This window comes from Manis javanica, chromosome 3 (assembly GCF_040802235.1).
Source record: "Manis javanica isolate MJ-LG chromosome 3, MJ_LKY, whole genome shotgun sequence".
Taxonomy (NCBI): Eukaryota; Metazoa; Chordata; class Mammalia; order Pholidota; family Manidae; genus Manis; species Manis javanica.
The window spans coordinates 148,278,605-148,305,393 of record NC_133158.1 but is presented as its reverse complement, the minus strand read 5'-3'; the positions used below and the strand labels follow the sequence as shown (position 1 = coordinate 148,305,393).

The 26,789-nt window shown below is 41.2% G+C and overlaps 1 long non-coding RNA gene across 1 annotated transcript in view; it reads right to left on the bottom strand.

Moving 5' to 3' along the window:
- Positions 1 to 26,457, bottom strand: part of LOC108409422 (uncharacterized) — a 44,582-nt gene extending 18,125 nt beyond the window's left edge. Inside the window, exon 1 of the long non-coding RNA XR_001856214.3 lies at positions 26,222 to 26,457. This is a non-coding gene — a long non-coding RNA (uncharacterized lncRNA). The remainder of the gene's footprint in view (positions 1 to 26,221) is intronic.
- Between the last annotated feature and the right edge of the window lie 332 nt (positions 26,458 to 26,789).

The following is a 26,789-nucleotide window of genomic DNA, read 5'->3' as shown; positions in this document are numbered from 1 at the left end:
TCTCCATTGTGACTATTCCTTTTTGTTTCTGATTTGGTTTTGTGTAAAAAAAGATTTTGTGATCAAGTAATTTACAAAGTGTTACATATGATATCCCTTTCTTGAATGCTCATAATACATGTTCATGTAAAAGACTCTAAGAAGTTCTACAGTGAAGAAACCAATTTAAACAAGAATTTACCTAAGTTATTTGACTGTAAGCAATCACTCTTTTTTCTGACCCAAAACCTTTTCTGAAGCAAAAAGGTAAAAGGCCCTAAAACAATGATGACCAACTCAGTTTGTATACATACCAGACAGGTTTCATCAGGATGGCAGACATAGCCCACACCCCTTGCCTCAAATATTAATAATGCATTTGTAATACCTCATAACTCTGACAAATACTTACATGATTCTCCATTTATACATTTATATAATGAATTATAATTTACATATTTTGAAGGGCATTTTATTCCCTTAAACATCAGCATTAGTGCAATTTGTTTTTAATACCCAGTTTCCTTCACTGGCTTTAAGAGACAGAAATGGAACTTAAAAGAGCCAGAATTAGCCCCAGAAAAAAGAACTGATCAATCCAGACAGAGACAGGACAAACCAGAAATTATTTTCTGAAACTTCTACCCAGAGTCCTCTTCATCTTTGACACTCAAGCAGAGACATGGGTGGTTCCAAAACACCTTATGGAAGCCCAGTGTAAGTCTTTTACAAGACTACTCTCTCACTCTGTAAATAGTAGATGTGTTTCACACGCTATTTGAACAGCTGGCTCTGTTTCACATGCCCATAGCCATAATGGTCTCTGCTAGCTCCATAAGGGCAGCACCAGGCTTTTTAAACTGGAAATGCCTTCATAGTGGATGCTAACAATACGGTGTTTCCTTGCTCCAACTTGAACAACTCCGTGACTTTCACAGTATCCACATACAGAGAGCTGGCATCTGATAAAGGAAGGCATCCATTATGTGGACTATGCTGGGCTGTGAACACCTTGGGCTTGGAATTAACTAAACGGAAAAATTTCAGATATTGCATTCCATGCACAATTTTAGGATCTTCAGCCTAAAATTTTTAAATGCATCTTGATTTTAGTACTGAAGAGTCATGATTTTGTTTCATAAAAGATATTACAAAGTTATGAATTCCTCTACTTAGGAATAGAGAAAAAGAATTTCGATATGTTATTTATATAGAGAGATGGTAGATATATATATCAGTTGAAATTTCTCAGTGTCACACTGACATAAAGTCCACTTTGTTTTGTTGGCTAATTTTAAATGTAGCAAGAGATCATAATCCTAGAAAAAACAGTATTTTCTTTAAGAGGCAGGTATCAACAATATCAGCTGAATATCTCTTTGGGCTTGGTTAAAAGGCAGATGAAAGTTACTAAGTTCAATTGTGATCCAAAAAGAAACCCTCCTAAACATTTAGAAAAATGGACTTTTCATACAAAGTACAAGGCATGGGCATATGGACTAGTACTAATTAGCACCAGTTTAAGCTATCTCTTTGAAATGTTCATTATTTCTTATGGTTGTGGTTTGAGTCACAACAATGACTCACAAGAAAAATAATCCAGTTACATATGTGTTTATCAACATTAATGATTTCTTATGAAACCAATATCAAATATTTTAATTTTTCATTCTAATGAAGACAAGAAAGATTAATGGATAAATCATATAGATATACTATTAAAAGAGGCAATGACTATCATACTGAGCAGTATCTTGTAATTTTTAAAGGACTGCTCCAATATATCAAAAGAGGGGAAGAGGTTTTAAGGATACTTTCATTTTTACTCCGCAATCATAAAACCATACCCATTTATTTAAAAAAATAAAAGCTGCTACATAATAGAGTGAAATTTAATGTGAATTTACTGTGTTAAGATTTCAGACAGCCAATATCAACTTTTCCAGAAGAGTTCCTCTTCAATGTGGACATAGGGGAAGCTCACACCATTAAATGGGAGAATGGTCCTGTCTTTGGTCAGCCAGGGAAACAGACTTTGAGTCTAAGATGAGCATGCAGAAGGCTTGCTGGGGCCTCTGAGCAACAGTCCCAGTAAACAGAAAGAGATGTGGGACTAGGTAGAGAGAAAGGTTGAACTGTGATGTGGTTGTGACCAAGGTCTTAGTCAGCTGCAGCGAATACTATGGAAGCCATGGAGCTGGGGCAGCCTTCAGGGTGGTGCAAACTTGAGGCAAGGGGACCAGGTCTTTGTACCTCCACACTGACTGTTCTTTGGATGTGGTCTGCCCTTGGGAGGAGATGGCTCCTGGGGCAAGATCAGCCCCTTTGACCAAGAGCAGTGCCTGGGGAAGGACTCAGCTGTGGACTGGCAGCATGAATACTCAGGGCAGCTGGTGGAATGAAAGGGTCCTGGGCACTGGATGAAGCAGCCTCTACCAGTCCCTAGAGTGTAGACTGTTACTAATCAGGGACACTGAGCTGCAAGAATTCCTGACATTAGTAAAATGCAATGAGAAATTCATTTCATGCTTGTCTAGTCAGGTAAATCCAAAGAAGAAAAATCACCAAGACCAAAACCAAAATCTAGGGTATAAGTGCGGTAAGAACAGAAGTAGATACAATACAATTCTGAAATAACTGACATCTGATGAAGTCTGCTATTACTTTATGTATTTAGATTCTCTCACCCACATATATGCATATATCGTACACACCATGATCCTTAAGTCAAGAAACTTGTGTCTAACAATGGCTCCTGGTCAGAGAAATGTGACATCACTCTGATAAACAGACATCAAATGAAGAATTCTCTGTGCTAGTAGTTACTCAGGCCAAAACTAGAAATATGTGATGGTAGAAAGGTAATGTGAATGCATGGGGACATTAGCTTAGCGATAGCACTTTGTTTCCCCCTATTACAGAGTTTTGGCTACTGCAAAGTCCGATTTCCAAACATCTAATCCAAACAAAATGTAAAATATAAACTCCCCTTTTCCTATTTCAGCTTTCACTGCATCTCACACCTAAAATGGCTCACACCAGCCTCTCCACCAAATTCCCTGAGATTTTTTCCAAATTAACAAGATGTAATACAGACAAGACAGGTCCATTATGTTTCTCAGTTGCATTCAGTAAAACCAAGCTGACAAGAAGAAAACCATCAAATATGTTTAAGCAAAAGGTACACAATATTAGAAATTTGATTCATTTTTAGTAGCACTGTTTCTGGGTGAAAATGTGGATGAAATATGTATTGTACATTTTTCCTCAACCGGAAGCCTACCCTTTTTTCAAGGCTGATGTACACAGATGGTTTCAGCAATACACCTAAAATATATTGAGCAAGCTATTATAAGAAAAGCAACAAAAGATCTCAGATTGCCTAGTTCAACCTACCCATTTAACAGATAAGGAAAGTGAGGCAAAAAAAATAAAAAACAGGAACCCACCAAAGGACAAAGAGCTCATTAGTAGCCATTGCACATAAGAACTCAACTCTCCAAGCAGTGTTCCTCCTGCAACAACTATATTCCTCAGCTCCATTAACATTTCAGGAAATTGCATTGTGTTCTTGTTTTCTACCATCACTACCATTCATTAACATTTAATCTAGTAGGAGATTGCGGTTCCTAATGTACTGGTTAATATTAATGTTTAAATGTTTAAGCTATGTTAGTGTTTTGTGTACAACACAGTAAACCAGCCAGATTTTGTATCTTGGATAAAGCTGGTTATGCTTTTGTATGGCCCTTAAAGTTGGGAAATGTGGTTACTGGGTCACAAAATTTAAATGCATCCAATATAAGTGCTTTATCTAGGCCCCAGGCCCATGCAAAGAATATAGTCCAGGAGACCCATGTATTGATGAAACTGGTGGCTCTAATAACTTCCAGCAGTTCTGCCTGGCAGGAGGTTTCCAACTTAAGAGGCTGCATGGCCTAAAGCCAGCACTGCTCATATACCATGAAAAAATTAAAACCAGAATGTAGTTTTGAAATCTATAAGGTATTTTGGATGTCTGGCTAGCCCTGCATTGTAATTTTCATTCTAGCTTCCCCATTTCATTCAGAACAGGATTTTGTGTTAGGATTTTTTAAGAAAATATAGAGTGAAAAATCCATAACCATACATCTTCCCAACCCTTAAAAATTCTCTTATTGCTTTTTGCTTTTATTCTGGATCACTCAAGAAAAGGAAATCTTTAGATAAGGAAATATGAGAGTATTAGTGAAATATTCCAATATTTCACTAATTTCTTTATCATTTCCAGACATGATACATTTTTGTTGAACATACTTTATGTATTAAATTCTATGGCAGATCAGCTCATCCATGCTTAAGAAGACAAGGTTAAATGTTCAACTGCAACAAGAGTCAAATGACCTTCACTCTTACCTGTGGCTCAAGACAGAGTTCTAGAACCTAACTACCTTTCTAATAAAAGGAAAATCCCATACAAAAGTGAACGGCCTCCTTTGGTAGTACTGGAAAATATTTTCAATGACACATCCTTTGTCCAGAGGACAGTATCACGGTCCTTATATACAAAGGATAGAGGGTAGAGGCACGGACATTTTTTTAAAGTCAAGTGCATTCCAGGCCTAACACTGGAGCCTGGATGTGCAGTAATGAGAAAGTTAGGTACCACCCCTGCCTTCCTAAATCTGCATTCTAAATACTGCTTCTTCCAGGAAGCCTGTTGGAAAACTTCAACGAATCCTTATTCCTTTCTTTCCTGAGCTTCTCCAGCACTTAGGGTCTACAACAACATTAGCCGGCCATGCACTGGTATTTTCATTCTTTCCTGTAATACTATTAATCTCATTTCCCCAGCTAGATTCGGAACTCCTTGAAATCAAAAACCATTGCTTTTTATTCTCTGTTCCACACAATGCTTAATACAAGAGCGGTCACTCCACTGACACCTATTGACCGTTACCTTTTTATTGCTCTTCAGCAGCTAGAAAAAAAAAATCACAGCAAAGGAAAATGGTGATTTCAAATAAACTTTGAACTGAGAATTCATTTCCCTTAAAATTATTTTTCAAAACTTTGACAATAATCTTTAATCCACATAATATGCAAAGCCGACATGTAAATTAGTAAGTAATTTATTCATACGTGTATGCTAATAATACACAGTCTCTATATAATACCAAGTGATGAGCAAGTTATTATCATTATATATGCATAGGAAAAATAGACACTAAAATATTAAGTTAAACCTTATGAAATTGTAGTTTTGCTGCTTAAGAGTGTTCAGCTCTCAGCAAGTTCTTGTGGTTAAACCTGTTATTAATCATGTTTGGTTCCAGATGTGGATACTATAAGTGAATTAAACTGTTCTTTATATTTTAAGGTATTTCTATTAGTTTTCTGTCTTCCTCCAGTGAACATTTATGTTTAAGTTAGAGAAACAATTTAAAAACTGTTCTGATTTATTGACTTGCCTAGTAAATAATTCTTTGATCTATGAAAAGATGGCTCTGCCCTAGCAAGTCTGGCAGCTAGCCTCCTGAAATCTCGGTCAGATTTGTTGCACTTGATTCTGCCCAGCTCTCCTTGAGAAAGCTGCTTTTGGTGTATTACACCCTCTAGTGCGCAGATTGCAAATCCTCAGTTCATTCTGGTAGTAACACTGGATAACAGAGAACCCCTACAGTTGATATCTCAGCATTGTTGCTGATAGTTTTTAACTGCAGAAAATTGCAAGCATGACTTCCTAAATGAGCTCAGTTTTACTATTTGTGGACAAAATGAGCCCAATATTTCAGTATTAATGAGTCCAGTGTCTTACCTTTAATTCAATTTGAATTGCAAAGATTCAGAGTAAAGAAAGGCATTACAAAGTTAAGGACATCACAGTTAGCTATATAATCTACACCTTTCTAACTTCAATCCATCCCATCTCTATTACCTAGTGCACATGCCATAGGGATAATATCCACATGATTGACAGGAAAAAACAAATTTGTAGCCAGTACAGGAGGGCTGGGGTAGGGGTTGTGGAGTGCGAGTATTATTAAATGCTACATGATGAAGCTGGGAGCCAAAGTCCAACATAGCTTTTAATTGTTGGCATTCATTCAGAAATGGGATAAATGTCAGTCATTTATAGAATTTCAGTTTAGCTTTCTGTTGGACTTGTACTGTGGGAAAGGTGCAAGTACACCAGAGCTGTGAGGAGTGGCATCATCATCCCAGAAGACTTTGGGGAGGAGGTGGCACTTGAGATGGGTCTTAAAACAGTGACCCATGTCAAAATCTTTCCTCTGCCCATTCCTAACCTCTCCTCCTCTTCCAAATGTTTCCTTTCTCTCTTGCCTACCACCCAGAAGAGCTAAGTCATCAGTAGGGATTGGTCAGATGCCACAGGGGAGGTGGACCTGGGAAAAGAAAAGAAGAACAAAAAGATCAGGACCTAAGAAAATGGAGAAAAAGACAAAACACGTCCACAGAGTCAGGTAAAGGGCCTGCACTTCAGGACTCAGGGGCAATAAAAACCTTTTTAATGTGTAGCTTAGTGCAGGCCCAGGAGCAAGGGTATCATGCATGTAAAATATACCTACGCCAAGTCATGTAAGCACTTAGGGTTCTAGGTAAGTGCGGCCCTTCCTTCTGCCAGGCCCCAGCTACAGTGCAGGAAAGAAGACTTTCTTCCACTCCTGGGAGAGCCTGGGGCCTCCAGCCCAGGGAGGAGACAACACTCCCTGGGTTACCCCAGCACATTTGAAACGTTGAGCTCAGAGTCACTTTGTTTGGAGTATCATGTTTCACATATTTTGAGAAAGCATGAGAAGACTTAAATAGGGAATAAGATGAACTTTTTTTTAATGTCTCTAATAATTTGTTATAAATAAAAATAGGGTGGAATGGACCCGGGGAAATGCATGTCCTTCAAGGATACAAACCTACCTATATCCCTACACTAACAACAGAAACCTAAAAAGACCAAAATGTGTAGGGAAGAAGCCAGAGGCTCCTTCTGTTTAGTCAAATGGGTTGGGAGAAGACGATCTAGGCAACGTGGACAATCTCCTCAGGGTACCCCCAAATTGTACTACATAGAACAAGAGTAAAGCAGCTTTATGCTTTCTCTACACATAAAGGCAACTGGTTAAAGTTATTTGGTGATTGTGCACAATGTTAAGGATAAACAGAGATGGTTCCAGTTTGTCGTGAAACTAGGATGCATTAGTCTCTGAGTACCTCGGCTCCCCTTGGTTCCCCTCCACCACACAGATCTAACTGATGTTTAGGCATAAGAAAAATAAGACCTGGTCCTTCTCTCCTGAATGACATTTATTTATTTTTCCCCTCTTTGCCTGAAAACAAAAATATCTGAAATCTAGTGCATTAATTCATGTGACCCAAACTACGTCATGCTGTGGTTTTGCACAAGAAGGCTCTGTGGGAGGATTCTGAGATAACAGGACATGATATCCTGGCAGATAAAAATCAATGGTTCTGGTCTATCCATGCGGGAACATTCACAAATAGCTCAACAACCAAATGTTAACTAAAGATAATGAGTTTTAACAGGAACTACTTACTTCTGACTCGACATATGAAGACTTAACAACATCATGGAGGTGGTTGGACCAGATCAGCAATTCCCAGATCTGGCTGATGTTTTTCAAGGCCTTCTTTCAGATATTCTGATTTACTAGACCCACATAAGGACAGAGGCATATGCATTTTTAAGCTCCCCACGTGAACCGGATAAACCTGGTGAAAGGATTGGGATCTTCCTGTCACCTGATGACTTTTGACATTCCTTCCAACACCGGTGACCCTCATTACCATGAAAGACAGTCAAGAGCAACAGGCCCAGCTTCTGTTGAGCACATTCTGCTCTGCTGAAGCCAAAGCTGAGAGTCCTGAGAGTTTTGAAAGCAGTCTGTTTGGAAATACAAGTGGGTCTTCTATTCTGCATATGGACCTCAAAATGGGTACAGTGTACACATATGTCTGCAAACACTGGTTATATGTATCACCCAAAGGTGCGTATCAATATGCAGGTTAGAAAACGCTATTAATGCCATTTCCAATAAAGAGCCACTGCTTTAGTCTTTCAGAAAGCAACATATGTGGTGAATACATATTAGAAGAAACACATCAACATTTATAATTATCGAATATAAACGAACATGAGACATAATACCACTAGGCTGCTTTGAAAGCATTTGGAACATGAGCATTAGCATATATTCCCTTCACAGGGAGCCAATTTAACTAAGAGCCAAACAGCACAAAGCTCTACAACTTAGAAATAGTTATTAAAACTGTCAAGGGCAACACACACTTCAGGGTGAAAGTGAACTGAAGCTGACACTTCATCATTTGCTCATAACTCTGTTTCCCCTGGATCTGTGCTTGTCAGTTCAATATGATTAAGTTCCAATGAGTTATTTGTTTTGATTTTGTAGAAATGTCTGAGATTCTTTTGAGGGGGTAGAGATATTTTTTATGAATAAAATGACAATGTACTTCTACTGATAATTAGCAGATTTCTTTTTACATATAAATCCCCAGAGAATCCACTCCAGGAATATGCTGTATTTAGGGGCCTTAGGTCTTCAGCACCAGTGTTCTCCTTCTGGTTCTTGCAGCCGAGATTTTCAGTGCCATTCTTTCAACATTTGCTATATATTCCCGATTTGTGGCAACTCATGTGATTTGGTTTGGTTTTGTGTGAAGCATTTCCTGATAGGTCTTTGCAGGCTGTGCCTTCTGCCCAGCTTAGGCAGAAAGGGAGCCTGTCAGACATAGGGTCTGAGATAACGCTGATGCCCAGGTAGCTGAAGTGTCAACATGGACCTCCCCTTGGGTGAGGGGGTTCTGGTGGAACAGATGAAGTCCACTGAGTCTGAAAACTCACCAAGTGAGCATTTACCTGGTTCCTGAATTTATGAATGGGATCTGCATGCTTAATCAATCCCTGAGCCAGAGGGTGTAGTGTCCACATGGGGGCCTCAGCCTGTGAAATAAGGTCTATCATGGTGGGGAGGTCAAATTGAAGCCTCTAAAACTGTCCACCCTCAAATTTCAAAAAATATCACATCCCAGATGTGGGGGGATGGCAAGAATCAATGCCGCCCTAAGGATCTAAAGGATGCAGGGGTGGTGGTCACCATCCTATGTTCATTTAATTCCCCAGTCTGGCCCATGCAGAAACCAGATGGATTCTAGAATGGACTGTTGAAAAGTCAACCAGAAAATAGCCCCAAATGCCAGATATATATTTTTCTAGAGAAGGTTAATACAGCCTCAGGTACGTGGTGTGTGGCCACTAATTGCCACAGATGTTCTTTCCTCTTCTAATCACTAGAGGACAAGAATCAGTCTGTGGTAGCACAAGTAGCCCTGCCACCTGGGCCTCTGAGCACCAGACCTTAGGTGTTAGAAGTGCTGGTGGTGGGGAGATGCTGTGCGGAGCCGCAGTGGAAGAAGATGGCGCAGGCCCAGGGCTCCAGAGCAGGGCCATGCAGGGGAGAACTAGACACCTTTTGAAAAATACCTCATTTGCTCCTGACCTCTGGGAGAGAATGAGCACTTAGCTCTGGGGCACTAAGTGACTGTGCATGCGGACCTGCTCAGCATGGGCTTGGTCCTGTCAGACCCACTGAGTCATAATGCTCAGTGGGCATGGCAGCATTTCAACACAAGATGGAAATGGTATCTCTGGGGTCAGAAATGAGGGAGATCCAAGGGCAGAAGCAAGCTTCTTGAGCAGGTAGCTCCGATCCCCTGTGTCTACCACTCTGGTTCCCTCCGCTCCAAGCTACAGCCACCTGGGGAATCACTTGTGAGCAGCTGACAGCCATGGTTTAGGGGTGGGTTGGCTCAGGAGGTGATGCAGGCTGAAGACGGGTGGCAGCTCCTTCAGCCTTACTCACATGCAGCCTTGAAAGAACAGTTTCAAGTCCTCTGAATGCTTATGTCAAGACCAGAAAAATAATCAGGCCCATGGAAGTTAAATACCAGCAACATCTAACCCACACTGAAATGACTTAATTTTCTGTTGACCAATACCCAGGATATGATCACTGTCACAGGTGTTCAATATCCAGCAGATGCTTTTTCATATTAACTGACCACCTGAAAGCCAGGCAGCTGGGCCACCTTCCAGCTAATTGCAAATGATGTTTTCCAGAGTCCCAGATCTCTTCAGTTCCTAAAACATCGTCTTTACCTGCTGAGGATATAAGGCTTTGCTTGGGTTACCTCACATCACAATATAAAACAGAAGCCCACCGCAGCCTAGGATGCATGCACTTCCCCAGCAATTCCCAGGAACATGTGCAAACCCTCTTCTTCCCACATTAATTACATTAAAATCAAGGAGATGGAGCTGCCTCTTGAAACAACAGACTCTAAAAAGACTGGTTCTGTGAAGAATGTTAAACAAATAGACCTTATTCCTTCCTGTGCCACTTATTTGGAAAAGGCATTATGTTTTACACATGGGAAGACAAACACATAGTCATTTTAATGACACCACATTCAGGAGACCAGCCCAGTGTCTACTTTTCTACCATCCCAGCAACTTACTTAGCTTTCTGGTTATAATGTCATTTTGCTCTCACATTTTTTGGACAACCACCATTCAAACACAATATACTGACATGTCACCTGCTGCTCTGTGCTGTGTTCCTTACAGTGTGGCAGTGCTTTTTCCCAAGTCTGACACGGGCTGCTTCCCCTGGCTCACTCGTCTCATCTGAACCTGACAGGAACTTTACAGAACCTTTCTGTTACCTGTCCAGGAGGCAGCGCTGCCATAAGTTCAGATCATCCTGCTTTCCTAATCATATCTTCACTTAGCACCTGGAACAAAACATGATAGCTTTTCTGAACTGGCCCTCAGCAAAACTGTCAGCTAGTCCAAGAGAAACCAACAGCTGAAGGGAAGCAGAGAATTCACCTAGACTAATCCTCACATTTTGCAAACTGAAAACCCCCATCCTAAATAGTGGATGAGACTTCTGCAAGGCTGCTCAGCTGGGGAGCAGGAAACGCTGGCCGGGGTGATATGATAATGCCCCCTGCCAAAGCGCAGTCATCAGCTGAGCTAGTTGATTGTCCTAGAAATCCACCGTCTAATTACTTTCTCCCAGACAGTCCCATCGCTTTTTGCTAGTTACCGACCCTCGGCTGTCTTTGGCATCTCTCTCATTGGTACCAGCTGTTTCTCCTGGTGAATGGTATCAGCTGGGATCCAGTCAAGATAACATGTGCTGGGTGTTTAAAACAGAGGGGATTTGATTCAGGAACTTGGTTAGATGGTTGTTGGAACACTGGAAGAGCGAAAGAGAGCACACCCAAATAACCCAGAGTTTAGTAACTGCAGGAAGCAGCTACCACCACAGACTGGGAAACTGGAAAGAAGCAATTGACACCAGAAACTAGGCACTCATGGAAAGGCTCCCAAGGACACAGGTGCCCTGATGGCCAAGCCTGCAATGCTCAGCTGGTGCTGGGGACCATGAAAGAATTGCCTCATGGCTGTTCTAGTCAGATGGTTCCAGAAACCGCTAAAGAAAACAAACTGTTTATGGAAAAAATCACTTTATGGCAACTGAAAGCCTTGTTATGCTAATGAAAGATCCTTTTATGTAACCATTAAAGCCAATCCCTTAAGGATATCTACAAGGCAAAACTTTATAGCCTGGTTCCAATGACTGCATGTACTTAAAGGTAATCAAAATCCATTTCTTCAAAAATATTCTGATTAAGACTGCTCACCCAGTTAGATTTGACTTTTTCCTTATCCCAACTTATCTGAATTAGCAAAGTTCTTACTAAATCCATAAATCAAATCTCTTCTTACACTGACTGTGTTCACCCTCATCCATCATACGTCCATATGACCTGTGATTGCTCTGGTCATTCCCTCAGCTTTCAGTATTAGCAATAATAATTGCTACTATTTATTTATGTAATTATATACCAAGTTATTTCCAAAAATTTCATTTAATCATCACAACTTATCTGTGAAGTATTACTATTCCCACTTTAGAGATGAGAAAGTAGTTCTGAAAATTTCCATAACTCACATTGACAGAGTTTTTTAGAGATTACTTTATGATTTACCATACTTACCTCTCTCCTTAATGCTATGACAGAGATTAAATGGAATTATATAAAACTAATCCAAAAGAATATATTGTCCTAAAAACTATCCAGAATGGAGCATATGGAGCATTTTTATTATAGTTGTAGCATCTGTGTCTGTTGATCCCATCATCTCAGTAGTTCCTACTCTGTTTCTACTGATTTATTTTTCTCCTGGTTATGGGTCATATTTTCCAGCTCCTCTGTGTGCCTGGTGTTGTGGGATGAATTTTGTCCCCTGAAAAGATATGCTGAAGTTCCCGGTACCTCAGAACATGGGTTGTTGCTAATATTACTAGTTAAGATGTCCTACGGGAGGAGCATGGACCTTTAACCAATATGACTGTTGTCTTTATAAGAAGAGGAGTAGACAGAGACACACAAGGGGACATCCCAGGACAGCAGAGGCAGAGACTGGAGGGGCGCAGCTGTCAGCCAGGGAACACCAAGGACTGATGGCCGCCAGAAGCTGGGGAGAGGCAAGGGAGAGTCTACCCACAGTTCAGAGGAAGCATGCTGCTGTGACACCCTGAGTTCATACTTCTAGCCTCCAGTACTGTGAAGGGATCCATTTCTGTTGTTTCAAGCCACCTGGTTTCTGCTCCTTGTTACAGCAGCCCTAGGAAACTAATAGACCTGGTAATTTGTATTGGATGCTAGATATTGTGCATTTACATTTTGGGGGTACTGAGGCTTGTTGTATCACTTTAAGGAGTATTGGACTTAACTCTAGCATGTAGTTAATTAGGATCAGTTTTACCCTTTTGAAACTTGCTTTTAAAGTTCATCAGGATAGATCAGGAGAAACTGTCAGTCAGTGCTAACACCCTTCTTCAAAGTCTACTCAATACCCAGGCTTTACAAGGCCACCCCACTGGTGGGAATATGTACTATTCCCAGCCCAGCGTGCCCTCTGGGAAGTGTCTGAATTATGCTCTCTGAGGGTTTCTTCCTCACCTGTGGGGGTTTCTTCTCATGGAGGTGCAGATTGGGACTCAGACAAAGCCTAGAGAAGCCCCATCTGATTGTGTCAGGAGCTCTGTGTGTAGCTCTCTCCTCCAGTGCTCTGTCCCGTAAATCTAGGCACCTATTCTCCCAGAATTCTGATTTCTGTGTTTGCAGTGCAGCCAGACTTCTCAGCTTTGCAACCTAGAAATGCCTTCGGGCAGCCGGTTAGGTCAGTTGCAGAGCGTATCTGACTGATCTGATTGTCCTTTTCTCAAGGATCACCATCCTGTACTGCCTCTTAGTAATGCACAGAAGACTTTGTTTCATATGTTTTGTCTGATCATCTTTTTTTATGTTGGAGATTGAATCTGGTCCCTATTATATCATCATACCCAGAAAGAAAGCATGCTATTTATTTTCAAAGTAAACAAGTATATGGTGTTTCGAAGAGTTTCATTTTCCCCTTCTTAGTAGCTTCAGGGTGCATCCCAGCTCAGCACAGTACACTGATATGGGACATATCATTTATCTTTTGGGCACCAATAGATTTTGCTGTAAAGACTCTAAGATAGAGAAATCTTAAACCTGAATGAGAGCCTGGCATATCAGACCCAGGGAAACCCAGCCTCAATAAACTTCTCATGTTACTGATGACCACTGGAGGCAAACTGGTGACAGAAACCACATTTTGCTTTTAAAGTGATTTCATAAGCAAGCAGACAGCAAGCTTCCTTGCCAGTCAACAAGTGCAAACCCTGTGATTCCATCTTTGAAAGAATTTTTACCTCAGCACCTTGTTGGACCTGGGCAGGGTGGGAGGCTGAGGGCAGACAGGTAGCATTCAGACGACAATGAAAGCAGATTTCTGGCATGGTGTGTGGCGTGATCATTAGAAACTGGGAAATTTAAATAAGAGGAAGTTGGGCAAAAAGCAACACTCTACACTAAGCACATGCTGAATTACATAGACTTTATAAACATGCAAACTCTGTTGGCTGACATTTTTATAGCAGTTTATATATTTCAAGACACTCCCACACTTACTTTATTTCCTTCAAAACTTCTCCATCCATAGTCTTCTATTTTTTGGCTGATGGCAATTTCACTTTCCAGATCCGTAGGCTAAAAGTCTTGGGAACCACTGCTGGTTCCTCTGCTTCCGCATACCTCCTGTCCAACCCATCAGCGAACCTAATCAGCCCTAACTGTGACACAGCTCCCCACATCCCCACTGCCTGGGTGACTAGCATCCCTCTCTCTTGGATTCCCGCAGGAGCCTCCTAGCCAGTGAAACTGCTTCCAGCCCAGTCGTCAAGACTACTTTCAAGCCAACCATCAGAATGATCCTAATATAAATCAGGTTATATCACTTCTCTACTCAAAACCCTGTGCTGGCTCCTAATTTCTCTGAGAGGAAAAGACATAGTCCTTACAAATAGCCTATAAGACCCCAGAGACTCTAACTAGTGTCCCCACACCAGGTTCTCTTTACTGTCTATTTCAAACACAACCTAAAAGTACTTATTTTTTATTCTTCTTCCACCTCCATGCTTTATGTATTAGATGTCATAATCTACATTTTTTATGTACCCCTTGACTGATTTCAAGCACAGCTGATTTTACTACTTTTGATTTGAACTTCATACTTGCTTAGTAAGGACTTGGTCTACCACCTTTACTGTGGGTTTATTTTCACTGGTGTAAAATATTTAGGCTTAAGAACATTTCCATCTATAGAAGACCTTTCAACATATCCTTAAGGCCAGTTTAGTGGTGGTGAATTCTTTTAACTTTCACTTATTTGAGAAATGTTTCTCTCTCCTTCAATTCTGAATAATAACCTTGCTGGGTAGAGGATACTTGGTTATAGATTCTTCCATTTCAATGCATTAAATATTTCATGCCACTCTTTTCTGGGTTATTAAGTTTCTGATGAGAAAACTACCAATGACCTGATGGGGTTTCCCTTATAGGTAACTGTCTACCTCTCTCTTGCTGCTTTTAAAATTCTCTCTTTATCTTTAATCTTTACCATTTTAAGTACTGTATGCCTTGGTGTTGTCTTCCTGGGGTTCCTTTGTTAGGGGTTGTCTGCTTTCCCCACATTGGGGAAGTTTACAGCCATTATATCTTCAAAGAGACTTTCTACTCCTTTGTCTCTCTCCTCTCCTTCTGGTGCCCCTATTATGTGAATAATGTCATTTGCAGTTGTCTCATGGCTCTATTAGCATCCTCTCTTTTTTGGAAATTGTTGTTTTCTCTATTCTCAGCCTTGTTGTGTTGCTGTTCTCTAATTTCCATCTCATTGATTGTCTGCTTGTAGCCATCTATTATTCATTCCCTCCATTGTATTCTTTCATTTCAGTTACTGTATTCTTCAGCTCTGAGTGGCACTTTTTGAAATCTTCTGTCTCTTTGTTGAAGTCCTCCCTGAGATCATCAATTCTTCTCCACAGGTCAGTGAGAAACTTTATGACTGTTACTTTGAAATCTTTATCAAGAAGATTGGGAATCTTTACTTCATTTAGCCCTCTTTCTGGTGTCATATCCTGTTCTTTTGGTTGGAATGTATTTTGTCTGGGTTTCTGGGTTTCTTCCTTTGTATTACATAGATACACTACACCTCCTGGTTTAGAAAGTAATGGCTATATGAGGAAGGCACCCTGTGGTGCCCAGAAGCACAAGACTCTTTGCTCACCAGGGCCTGGTTCTCCTTTGCAGTGGAGCCCCAATTGCTGTTTGGTGGGCTGTGGGTGGGGCTACCTTTCTGCCTGTTGGCTGGTCTCTGTCAGCAGAGGCTGACAGCTCCCTCTTTGTACTTTGTGAGCCATGCATCAGAGCTTCTGCTGGGATGCTGTGGGTGGGGCCACCCTCTCCTTGCCCTAAAGCAATGGCAGCACTACTGATGGGCTAACGGGGTGGGCAGGGCAGGCACACAGGAGATCTTTGTGCAGGGCTGGGCTGCTAACAAGAAGGAAGGAGCATTTGGAGTTGGCTCCAGTAACCGCCTCCCCAGTTGGGCTGAGAGAGGGCCAGAAAAGCTGGGAAATCCTCCCTCCACCTGCCAGACAGCAAAGTCTGACCACTGCTGAGCCAAGCAGACCATCCAGGCAGGTGGGCAGATACATAGAGAAGCACACTGCAGGGCTGAGCAGCCAGTGAAGGGGCTGGCGCATCTACGGCTCCCACAAGCACCCAACCAGCGTGCCTGTCCTCTGCAACTGTGTGGAGTGTCAGCCTCCCAGAGTGCTCCAACTCTTCCTGGTACCCAGCCCCATTAATCACCAGAGCCTAGTGCAACATGGACTCATGTTCCCAGAGCAGATCTCCAGGGCCAGGTGTGCATACCCTCCCATCTCTTTTCCTCTCCCACTTGTGGGGTGGGATGGGGGAAAGGCTGGGATCCCAAGTCATCATGGCTCCGACACTTCACCCTGCTTTGTGTGGTTTTCTTTCTTTACCAGGTTCTGCAGTCTCAGGTCATGTTCAGGGTCAGTTGTATTTGCTGTAGCTGCTCCCTTGGTGTGTGTGTGGGAGGAGGTCTCCACCTCACCTTCCTACTCCACCCTCTTTTTCCCCAGACTCCCCAAGGCAGATATTCTAGTAGCAGATTACCCATGCAGTGTGGATTCTCAGGGAAAATCTAGTTTTAGAACTTGAATTAACTAGCACATGTTAATTTCACATTATCTACAGGAGTGATATTAAAGTAGATTAGAGACTTTGCAGCATTGGGTTAAGTGGCACCTCCATTGGGAACTAGTTCAGTACCTACTATTTTTACCATACTAAGCACAAAGACAGATTAAGCTTTCTTTTTTTTTTTCCTTTCACAGCCATAATGAATGATCAATTCCCATCATCATGTAACATGTCTGTAGCAGAAACTGAAATCCAGTCATAAAGAAAGAACTAGAGGGGCAGGAATATCCCATAAAAATTTCATAAGTAACTGGTCCCTCCCACCAAAAACATCCTATATCTCTGGGAAGAAGGAATGAAAGGAAACAGCCTTTCTGCAAAATCAGAAAATTTCTAAGCTAGAATGTATAGTATAAGAGCAATCTGAGTCTTTTGTCAATCATTTTTATTCTTTTTGAGTGCTTTTCTTGATGCTATGTGATTTAAACAATTCTGTTGTGAATGTAAAATAATTGGCTTTCTGTATTATAAAGCAATGATGTGTTTCTAGTAAAAATGCTAGATCAAAAATATTCTTTTTGATATACACCAATATTTTTTCATTTTTATGTTTGCTAACATCTCTGAGAAAATAGAAACATCAAATAAGTTAGATGCGAGTTTCAGTGTAAAAATTATTCCTTGTACATGAGTCTAAAATATTCCCCAAAGAAAACTCTGCCAAGTGTAATCAGTCTAAAAAATACTGCTTTAACAGTCCATGCATCATCCAGGGAAAGTTGTTCAAGAAAATCTTTCTTGATTTTTTAATTTTGTTTTACCAAGAAATATTTCCAATGTCTATATCCTTCAGATCATAAGGCCTCTAAAATGAAGTACTTAAAAAGAGACTTGAATTGTGTTATAGAAAGCTACCTGGCTTTTTCAGATTTTCAGTTACTAATAAACAAAAATAAAACACATGTTATTCATTGTACATGAGTCAAGAAAAGTGGGGTTTAAAAAAGTGTTTCTGTCCTTGGAGGAGGCATGATTTGGGCTGGGCCTTAGAGAACTGCTGGTTAGGGGCTCATCAGAGAGAGTCAGTAGCCATTTCAGAGGAGACAAATGCATGAGTTTGTCATGGAGAAAGAAGGAACATTTGTCAGGTGAGGCTGAGGGTGGAGGAGAAGAGTGAGGTGGAATGAGGCCCCTTATATTAATTTTGAGGAAGATCAGCATGGCAAACTCAGGTGCATGATCTAAGAAGAAAATTAAGTATTACAGGATATAAGCAAAGCAGGGTCCCCCACAAAAGGAAAAATATTAAACTTTGCCAAGTTTATCTAGGATTTTGCAAACCAAAGTGTGTTTCAACCTAGATGTGACTTGTATCTTTTACAGATGAGTGATACTTCATGTTGAATTATGTAAGAAGAGAGATAAGGAGTATGTGACCATCACATCCTCAGTCCCTGGGCCTCTAAAGGTCTTATCTGGGCTCCAGGTAGGGCTTCAGGGAAGAAAGCTTAGAAGAGGTGGGGGAGAGCAGAGGAAGAGTTGTAGCATTCCAGGCGTGAGGTGCCAAGGGAGCTGCCAGGAGGAGCAGCCCGGGGAGATTTGGTGAAATATTTCACTTATCATTACAAAAAGGCAGTGTTGGATGTAGCACAATCCACTATCATTCTATTTCCATGTAGAAAAATTATCCTATTTATGTAGGCTAAATGTGACTGTGCCTCTTAACACTGTAAAATATTCTCCCTATAACAACATTAAATCTTAGAGAAATGAGAGCTAATTAAATTACTAAAATTACTAATATCACTGTATTTTTCTAAACAGCTTAGAGATAATAGTTCACATAACATACAATTCACCCATTTAAAGTGTATAATTAATGGTTTTTAGTATATTAGATATGTGCAACCATCAGCACAGTCAATTTTAGAACCTTTTCATCACTTCTACAGGAAACCCCACACCCTTCAACTATCACCTCCTACCTGCCAGTTCACTCCCAGACCTAGACAACCACTAATCTATTTTCTGCTTCTGTAGATTCCCTGTTCTAGACATTATATATAAGTGGTGTCATATGATATGGGATCTCTTGTGACTGTTTCATTCACTTATCATAATGTTTTCAACATTCATATCTGTTAGAACATGCATTAGTACTTCATTCCTTTCTATAAATGAATAATATTTCATTATATGCATGTATCACATTTTATTCATTCAGCAGTTGATGGCTATCTGGGCTGTTTCCACCTTTGACTATTAAGGATAATACTTCAAAGGACATTCACGTACAAATTTTTCTCTAGATTATGTTTTAATTTTTTTTGGGTATATACATGGGAGTGGAAGCTCTGGGTCATATGATAACTCTATATTAAATCATTTGGGGAACTGCTAGACTGTTTTTCAAAGTGATTTCACCATCTTACATTCCCACCAGCTTTGTATGATGGTTTTAATTTCTCCACATCCTCATCAACACTTGTTATTATCTGACTTTGATTCTAGCCATCCTAATGGGTATAAAGTGGTATCTCATGATTTTCATTAGAATTTTCATAATAACTAATAATATTGACCATCTTTTCACGTGCTTACTGACCATTTATATATCTTCCTTGGAGAAATGTCTATTCAGATCCTTTGCCATTTTAAAATTAGGTTATTTTTTATTGTTGAATTTTAAGGATTCTTTATATATTCTGGCTACTAGCTGCTTACCAGCTACACAAATTGTAGTACTTCCTTCCATTCTGGAGGGTTTTTTTCATATTCTTGGTATCCTTTGAAGCACAGAAGTTTTAATTTTGATAAAGCCCTATTTATCTGTTTTTCTTTGGGAGCTTATGTTTTCTTCTCCTAAGAGTTTTGAAGTTTTAGCTCTTCTGTTTAGGTCTCTAATCCATTTTGAGTTAACTTTTTTGTGTGATGTGAAGTAAGGGTCTGACTTCATTATTTTGCTTGTGGCTCTCCAGTTGTCCCACCACCATTTATTGAAAAGACTTTTATTTCTACATTGAATGGCCTTGGTACCTTTCTCAAAGCTCCATTAATATATGGGTTCTTTCTAGAAATCTCAATTCTTTTCCAGTTTTCTGTATATCTGTCCTTGTGCCAGTACTACACGGTCTTGATTACCATCATTTTGCTGTAGGTTTGAAATTGGGAAGTGTGAGTCTTCCAAACTTGTTCTTTTTCAAGACTGTTTTGGCTAATCTAGTTATTTTGTAATTCCATTTGAATTTTAGAACCATCTTACCAATTTCTACAAAGAAACCAACTTTTTGTTTAAAAAAACAAAGTAACTAGTAAAATGCATTTCATCTCACCATTTGAAAGGCATACCAATTGAGCAGAACAGGTATCTTATATTTTTGACAAGAACACGTAAGAAAATGGGGCAGGGGGGAGTTTAGTTTTTGGCCAGGCAGTTTCAGCACTATTAAAAAATTCAATTATATCTTCCTGGAGATGGAATTAACTTTTAAACAATCAAGGAAACATGTTCAGATCCTGGCATAAAGGTCAATATTAATCATTTCAACTACTGTAATGAGTAGATACCCCTCACCTCCTCCAACGTCCTAATCCCAGTTTCCTACATAAGTCTAATACAGCTAAAGCAGATTCATCATTTAAAAATATTCATTCCCCTTGCTGGTGGGAAGATAAGTTTCTCAGAGGCCCTCTTAAACTTGCTGTTTCTTGAAATTGGAGGAAATTCACATTTCAAGGAGAGAACACTAAGATTTTGAGGAAGCCAACAGCATAAGAAGATTAATATTCTCTTGGCTCCAACTAGCTGGTTTATGTCAACTTTGTATGAGTATGTGTCATAGTTCAGCAAAATGTTAACTTATCCTAAAAGAAAGAGCTCTAAATACTAAAACAATTTTTCCCCAATTCATTTTATTCAGAAATTTCTGGAAATTCTAAATTCTAAAATACCTCAATGATACATTTTAGAATTGTTTTTAACCAATGGAAACATTCAAATAGAGTCTTCCACCTCCCTTTTTACAAGATATACCCAAATAACAATTCCCTGAAAGATGTAACTAATCGAGGTACTCATACACCAATAGAAATAGGAGTACTTTGTCACCCACTCAATCTAAACCACAAATATAAATGGGTATTTTCATCATTTCTATTCTTTTCTTCTAAATTCTTATTCTAAGAATGTATTTAGGAAGTGGGCCTTTACTATTGAAGCTCTAGAACCATCTTTAATTTTTTTTTTCCAGGAAAGTAAAACAGCATGACCTACATTTTCTGTAGAAGTATTTTCTGCCAATAAGTGTAAAACACATTTGACCTTTTTCCCATGTGAACAATACTTTAGTGGAGATAGTATGCTCCTCATCAAGGACTGGGCAATTTTGACCAACAGTGCAACAAGCACTCACTATTTAAACTAGCAGCATTATGTGACTAAAGTATAGCAGCTCAGTGGCCAAAACAGTATAATAGTCTTGGGTTAATTTTTGGCGATATTATTCTTTATGTAATTTGGAGCAAGTTGCTCTGGCTCAATTTCTCCATCTCTACAAATAAGATAAAAATATCCATCTCACAGCATTGCTCTGATAAAAAAAAGAAAAGAAAAACTGTGTGGTCTTTAACTTACAACAAGACTATAAAATATTCACAGAAGAGTTAATGCAAGCTACTTCATAAACTCTGAATTGTACAGACAAATGAAAAAATACAGAAAAAGCTCTTTTCTGCCTTAAGTCTGACTTAAAATAAATGTTTTAATTTTACCTTTTAAAACCTTGATAAGATTTTGATAAATGACTTAAATGACTCCATGTCACTACAACAGGTATTTAGGGAAGTTCTACTGCAGGATTTTCTGTCTAATATTCTTCAGGGAGCATATAGAGACTATATAAATCATACACTTGGCCATTTCCAAAAATAGCATGCACTTCTCGCTTCATGCCGCTAGATGGCACACTTACACATAACTAAACCAGGGGATTTGCATGAGGGAGGAAATGAGGCTGTATTAAAATAAGCTTTGTGAAATCAAGACATCCATGACATTTGAAATGGAGAAAGATGGCTAGTATCTGGAAAACCAGATCTTTTTGAGTATTAGGAAATGATTTGGGAAATTAACCATTCAGCCATAGTATGGTGTATTAATGTCCTAGGGGTATTATATAGTAAAGTACCACAAATCGGGTGGCTTAAAACAGCAAGAAGGTACGGTCTCACAGTTCACAGTTGTGAAGGCCGGACGTCCGAAACCAAGGTGGCAGCAGGACTGGTTCCTTCCTGAGGCTCGAAGGGAGAATCATCCTAGAGTTGGGTGGTTGCAACGATCCTTCACATTCCTTGGCTTGTAGACGCATCACTCCCATCTGTCTCGATCTTCACATGGCCTTCCCCTCTGTGGACTTTCATGTCTACACCCAGCTGTGTTGTAAGGAGACCAGTTACTGGGTTTAGGGCCCATCCAAACCTAGTGTGACTGAACCTTAACTACTAAAATCTGCCAAGACCTCTTTTCCAAATTATGTCACATTCTGAGGTTCCAAGTAGACATGAATTCTGGGGCGACACTATTCGTCCCACTACACAAGCAACACCCGAGCTGAGCAGCCAGGCTTGGAGTCCAGTTCCACCACCACTAAGCTGTGAGAGGCACATAGGAGTATGTGCCTAAGCACCGTGTCTTCATCCTGTAAAACAGGAATGAGGACAGTGTGTGCCTCATAGCCTCATTGTGAGGATAAAATAAGGTAATATATGGAATATGCTTAATGCCTGGCACATAATAACTGTAATAAATATTAACTATTACTGTTGTTATTGTTAATATTGCAATTCTAACACAGGGCCTTCCAGTTTATGTTTCCACCAGTCTGAAATAAGGGAGTCTCTGGTCCCAGTCTGACAAAATGATGAATAGGCCAATAATGCATTTCAAAGACCTGGCCTGGTTTCTGTACTCTTCGCTCTGGGAAAGGGCCCAGAGCTCCTGAGGCTTGATTCTTTATCATGTATTTATTTGTCCTGCTGGGTCTACTTTCCAAAAAGGCTTTGTGATGGCAGCATCCTTGTGTTCTCTCCCTGCTTTCTCAGGGCCTAAATGTCCCCAGAGAGGGTCTGTATCTGGAAGAGCTAAGGGGCTCCGCAGTGTTTTATCAAAGGTACCATTAGGGGGTGAAGAGATGCAGCTGGCTGTCCATCCTGAAGCAGAAACGGCTTGGGACAGGACAGCTGAGTCCCCCATGGGCACGTAGAAGGAGAGGGCCTGGTAATCTGGGCAGGACAACAGAAATTGTGACAATATAGTCACACTTGGAGGCCAAAGCCAAAATGGATCTGGTGAATAAAAATGACTCTGCAGGGGAGGAGTCCCCCAAGGCCCTCAGGAGGGAAGGAGTCCAGAGACGGCCTGACAACCAGCTGGTTGGAAGGAGAAAGGTTCTCAGACAGGAGTCAGTACTGAAGAGGCAGAGGGCAAGAAGGAAGAGTGAGTTTCTCGAGCCCCCAGGCTCAGTGGAGACACAGACCCTCAGACCCCCCACCTGCATGTCCCCAGGGCCTCTCAACTTCCACGCTCCAAGAGCAAACTGTCACCCGTCCCAGAGACCTGCTCTGGCTTCTGCATTCCCCTTCTCAGAGAAAGGCCCTCAGGCTCACCAGCCAGAAGCCCAGAGTCATTCCAGAGCCCTCCCTCGCCCTCACGTGGGCTCAGCAACTCCAGAGTCACAGGAAACACTCCCTCCGCCCGTGCCTCCGCCGTTACCAGCAGAACAAAGTCTTCAGCACGGAACACCAGGCCTTCATTACCTGACCCCTGCCTGACTTTCCTTTCTCACCTGGTTGGCCCTCCACAGGCACTTAAACTCTCTCTGTGAAGAACATACATGACTGCTGCATGAATGTAGGAATGAATAAATGCATCGCCCCCAACAGGAGGAGGTTTAAAGTTTCCAAAGGGGTAAGATTTATTCACAAATATTTTGCTATCAAAGTCTACTGTGTAATAAAACACTTTGGGGTTTTCTTGTTAGAGTATGAATATTGAATTTTGTGAATTTTGAATTGTGAATTTTCTAGTCTGTTGTGAATTGCAAGAGTAGAGATTAAATCTTTCTCAGTCCTAGCATAGTAGGGGGATCTGAGACCACAGAGGAGGCAGTGTGTGCAGGAAGGAGGCAGGTGAGGGGCTAAAGCTGATGTGTGGATAAAGCCTGTTGTAAAAGTCTGGGAGGTGAATCCCAGAATGCGTTAAGTCAGATGAGAGACGAAGTTATCAGCCCCACAGAGCAAGGGCAGACATCAATTCACATGGAAGTTCCACATGGGTCCTGAGCTGTCTATCTCCAGTGTTCATATGTTGAAGCCCTAATCTGCCAGTGTGACTATATTTGGAGACAGGACCTATAAGGAGGTAATTAAGGTTAAAGGAGGCCATAAGGGTGGAGCCCTAGCCCAGTAGGATTACTAACCTTATGAGAAGAGGCAGAGACACGGGGCGCCTCCTTCCTTGCACGCTCCCCTCTGCACACAAAGGGCAGGCCACGTCAGTACACAGCAAGCAGGCATCGCCCGCAAGCCAGGGGAAGAGCTCTCACCAGGACTGAGTTTGCACACCTGGAGCTCTGACTTCATCTTCAGTGTGGGCTGTTAGAATTGAGTACCATGGACTGGGTGGCTTATAAAGAACAGGAATGTATCCCTGGGGGCTGGAAGACTGAGTGCAGGGTGCCCGCAAAGTTGGGTGCAGGCCTTTCCCAGGGTGTTTGCAGACTGCCAGCTTCCTATTACATCCTCACACAGTGGAGCTAGCTTTCTGGCCTCCTGTAAGGGTGCTCACCCCATACATGAGGCCTCCATCCTCATGACCCTGTTACCTTCAAAAGGCCCCAGCTTCTAATACCATCACATTGGAATCAAGGTTTCAACATACAAATTTGGTGGGGACACAAACATTCAGTCCACTGTGGACTTCTAGCCTCCAGGACTGTAAGAAATGTAAGGCCTGTTGTTGAAGCCACCAGTGGAGTTCTGTGATGGCAGCCCGAGCCGACTAACACAGGTCCCTCTGAAGGACCAGGCCCTGCCCTGTGCTGGGTAGGACTCTGGTCTTTCTTTAGAAGACACGGCGTGATGGCTGCGGAAGACAGCGCCTGACAAACGCACACACTGGGAGAAAGAACCATCTACAGCTGTGGAGGCTGGGGCATCGCCCACACGAAGCGAAGGAGGAGCTATGGAGGCCATCCGTAATCTGGGTGTCTCTCTGAGGAAGAATTAGGGTAATTTTTGAAGTTCAGACATCAAGATGGCCGGTCACTGCATCCCTAAATGGTTGGTTTCCAAGCATCTGTCTAGGATCTTTCACTTATTCTTCACCCATTTGCTGGCTGACCTGTACCGGGCTGCTTCTACTTCAAGATCAGCAGCCTTGTTTACCTCCATGACCACGAGGCTTCTTGATTCTATTTATGCTCCGCTTTGGAGATTTGGGAAATGAGAGCCACCGTGACACCAGGCATCTCTGGGTCCCTGAAATGTCTGAGAAGTGAATGAATACCATCCTTCCCTCTTTTCAGAGAGAGGCCTTTAACAAAATTATTGCTTATACTCCATGAAGAGGCAATTAGGAATATTGCTCCCTCCCATCAATCTTTTTGACTATGTCCCCCACCCACTTTTAATCCAAAAAAGAACTTATTTATGTGTCGGCTAAAAGTTAATGAAGCCAGATATTAAAACGTTTTTAAAACCTGTGTTTGGTCATTCAATACACAAGTGTCTGCCCTCACAAGTTCCTCAACGGTGTACACATAGAAATGGAGCCTGCAATTAAATCCATGTGTGCAGAAGATTGGAAACAATCTTCTCTCTGTCTATGAGTAGTGATGGCACTTGGCTGGCCACCACTAAAAGCATGTATATTTTCCATTGAAATTCACTGGAGCCATCATTTCTGTATTTCTGCATCACTGCAGGAATCTTACATCATTGCAAAAGTATTGACAATGGGCTCATATGTTCCATGTAGACACTTGCACCAAAATAATTAACAGACCATCACATAAACTTCAAGGAATGTTACCTGCTGCCTTGCACTTAATGTGGGTAGACTTGCCATGCAATTAAACCACCAAATTTGGGGTTCAGGCCTCAGGATGATTTGTGCAGGTTTTAGCACTTACAGTACGAAATCTGTGAGCCCCAGTGTGGTAGAAAGCCCCCCTGTGTCAGTAGCCTTAGAACCTAGCCCTCCTCGGCCATTGACTGATCCAACTGGATCTCCTTGAACAGCTCTCAGTTCTCCTGGCTACAGAATCTTTGAGTAATTAATTAAAACAAACAAATGTTAAATTACCAGTCATTATTTACAACAAACTAAATTTATGCTGAAAATCTTATTTCTTGGAAATTTCTCTTCAGAGTTAAAAACACAGAAACAATGTACTAAGGCAAAATTTAGCTTTTTATACAAATACAGAAATTGTAGAGAAAATTGGACACATTTACTCATTAAAACTGAAATCCATACCTCTGAATTATGTGCTGGCAATATCAGTGGGATTCTTGACTGCATTTCTCACCTTGAACCACGAGGGGTCTTGATTTGAGTTCTTTGACAGAGAGCAGAGCAAATGGCTGTGCAACAGAAAGTAAAGAGGCATTTTTTCCTGGTGTCCCAGACTTGTGGCAGAGGCTCAGACCAAGAACAAAGGCACTAAAGGATGTTTCTTGGTTAGAGATCTGATATCATCAGCCCTCAGTTGGAGCCTGTAGCCGGGCATGCAGGCTCACAGGCTGTTCCCAGAACCAACTTGACCTCAAAGGCATGCCACCTCCCTGTCACATTAGACATGAAGTGGGAAGAAGCCTGTCCTTTGGGAGAATGCAGTGCCCAAGGAGTCAGGCATTATTTACTCTCCGAAGTCAAGTGAGGCGGTTGCAAGGGAAGCCTTTTATTAAGATGGAGTGTCTGCAAGAAACTGGAGAGCAGTTCACTCCCTGGACCATGTCTGCTAAGCCCCAACTTGCTGCTCTACCCCCCATAGGGGACAAGAGAAGTGAACTGGGGCTGGAGAGGGGAGAGCAGCGGAGTGGCC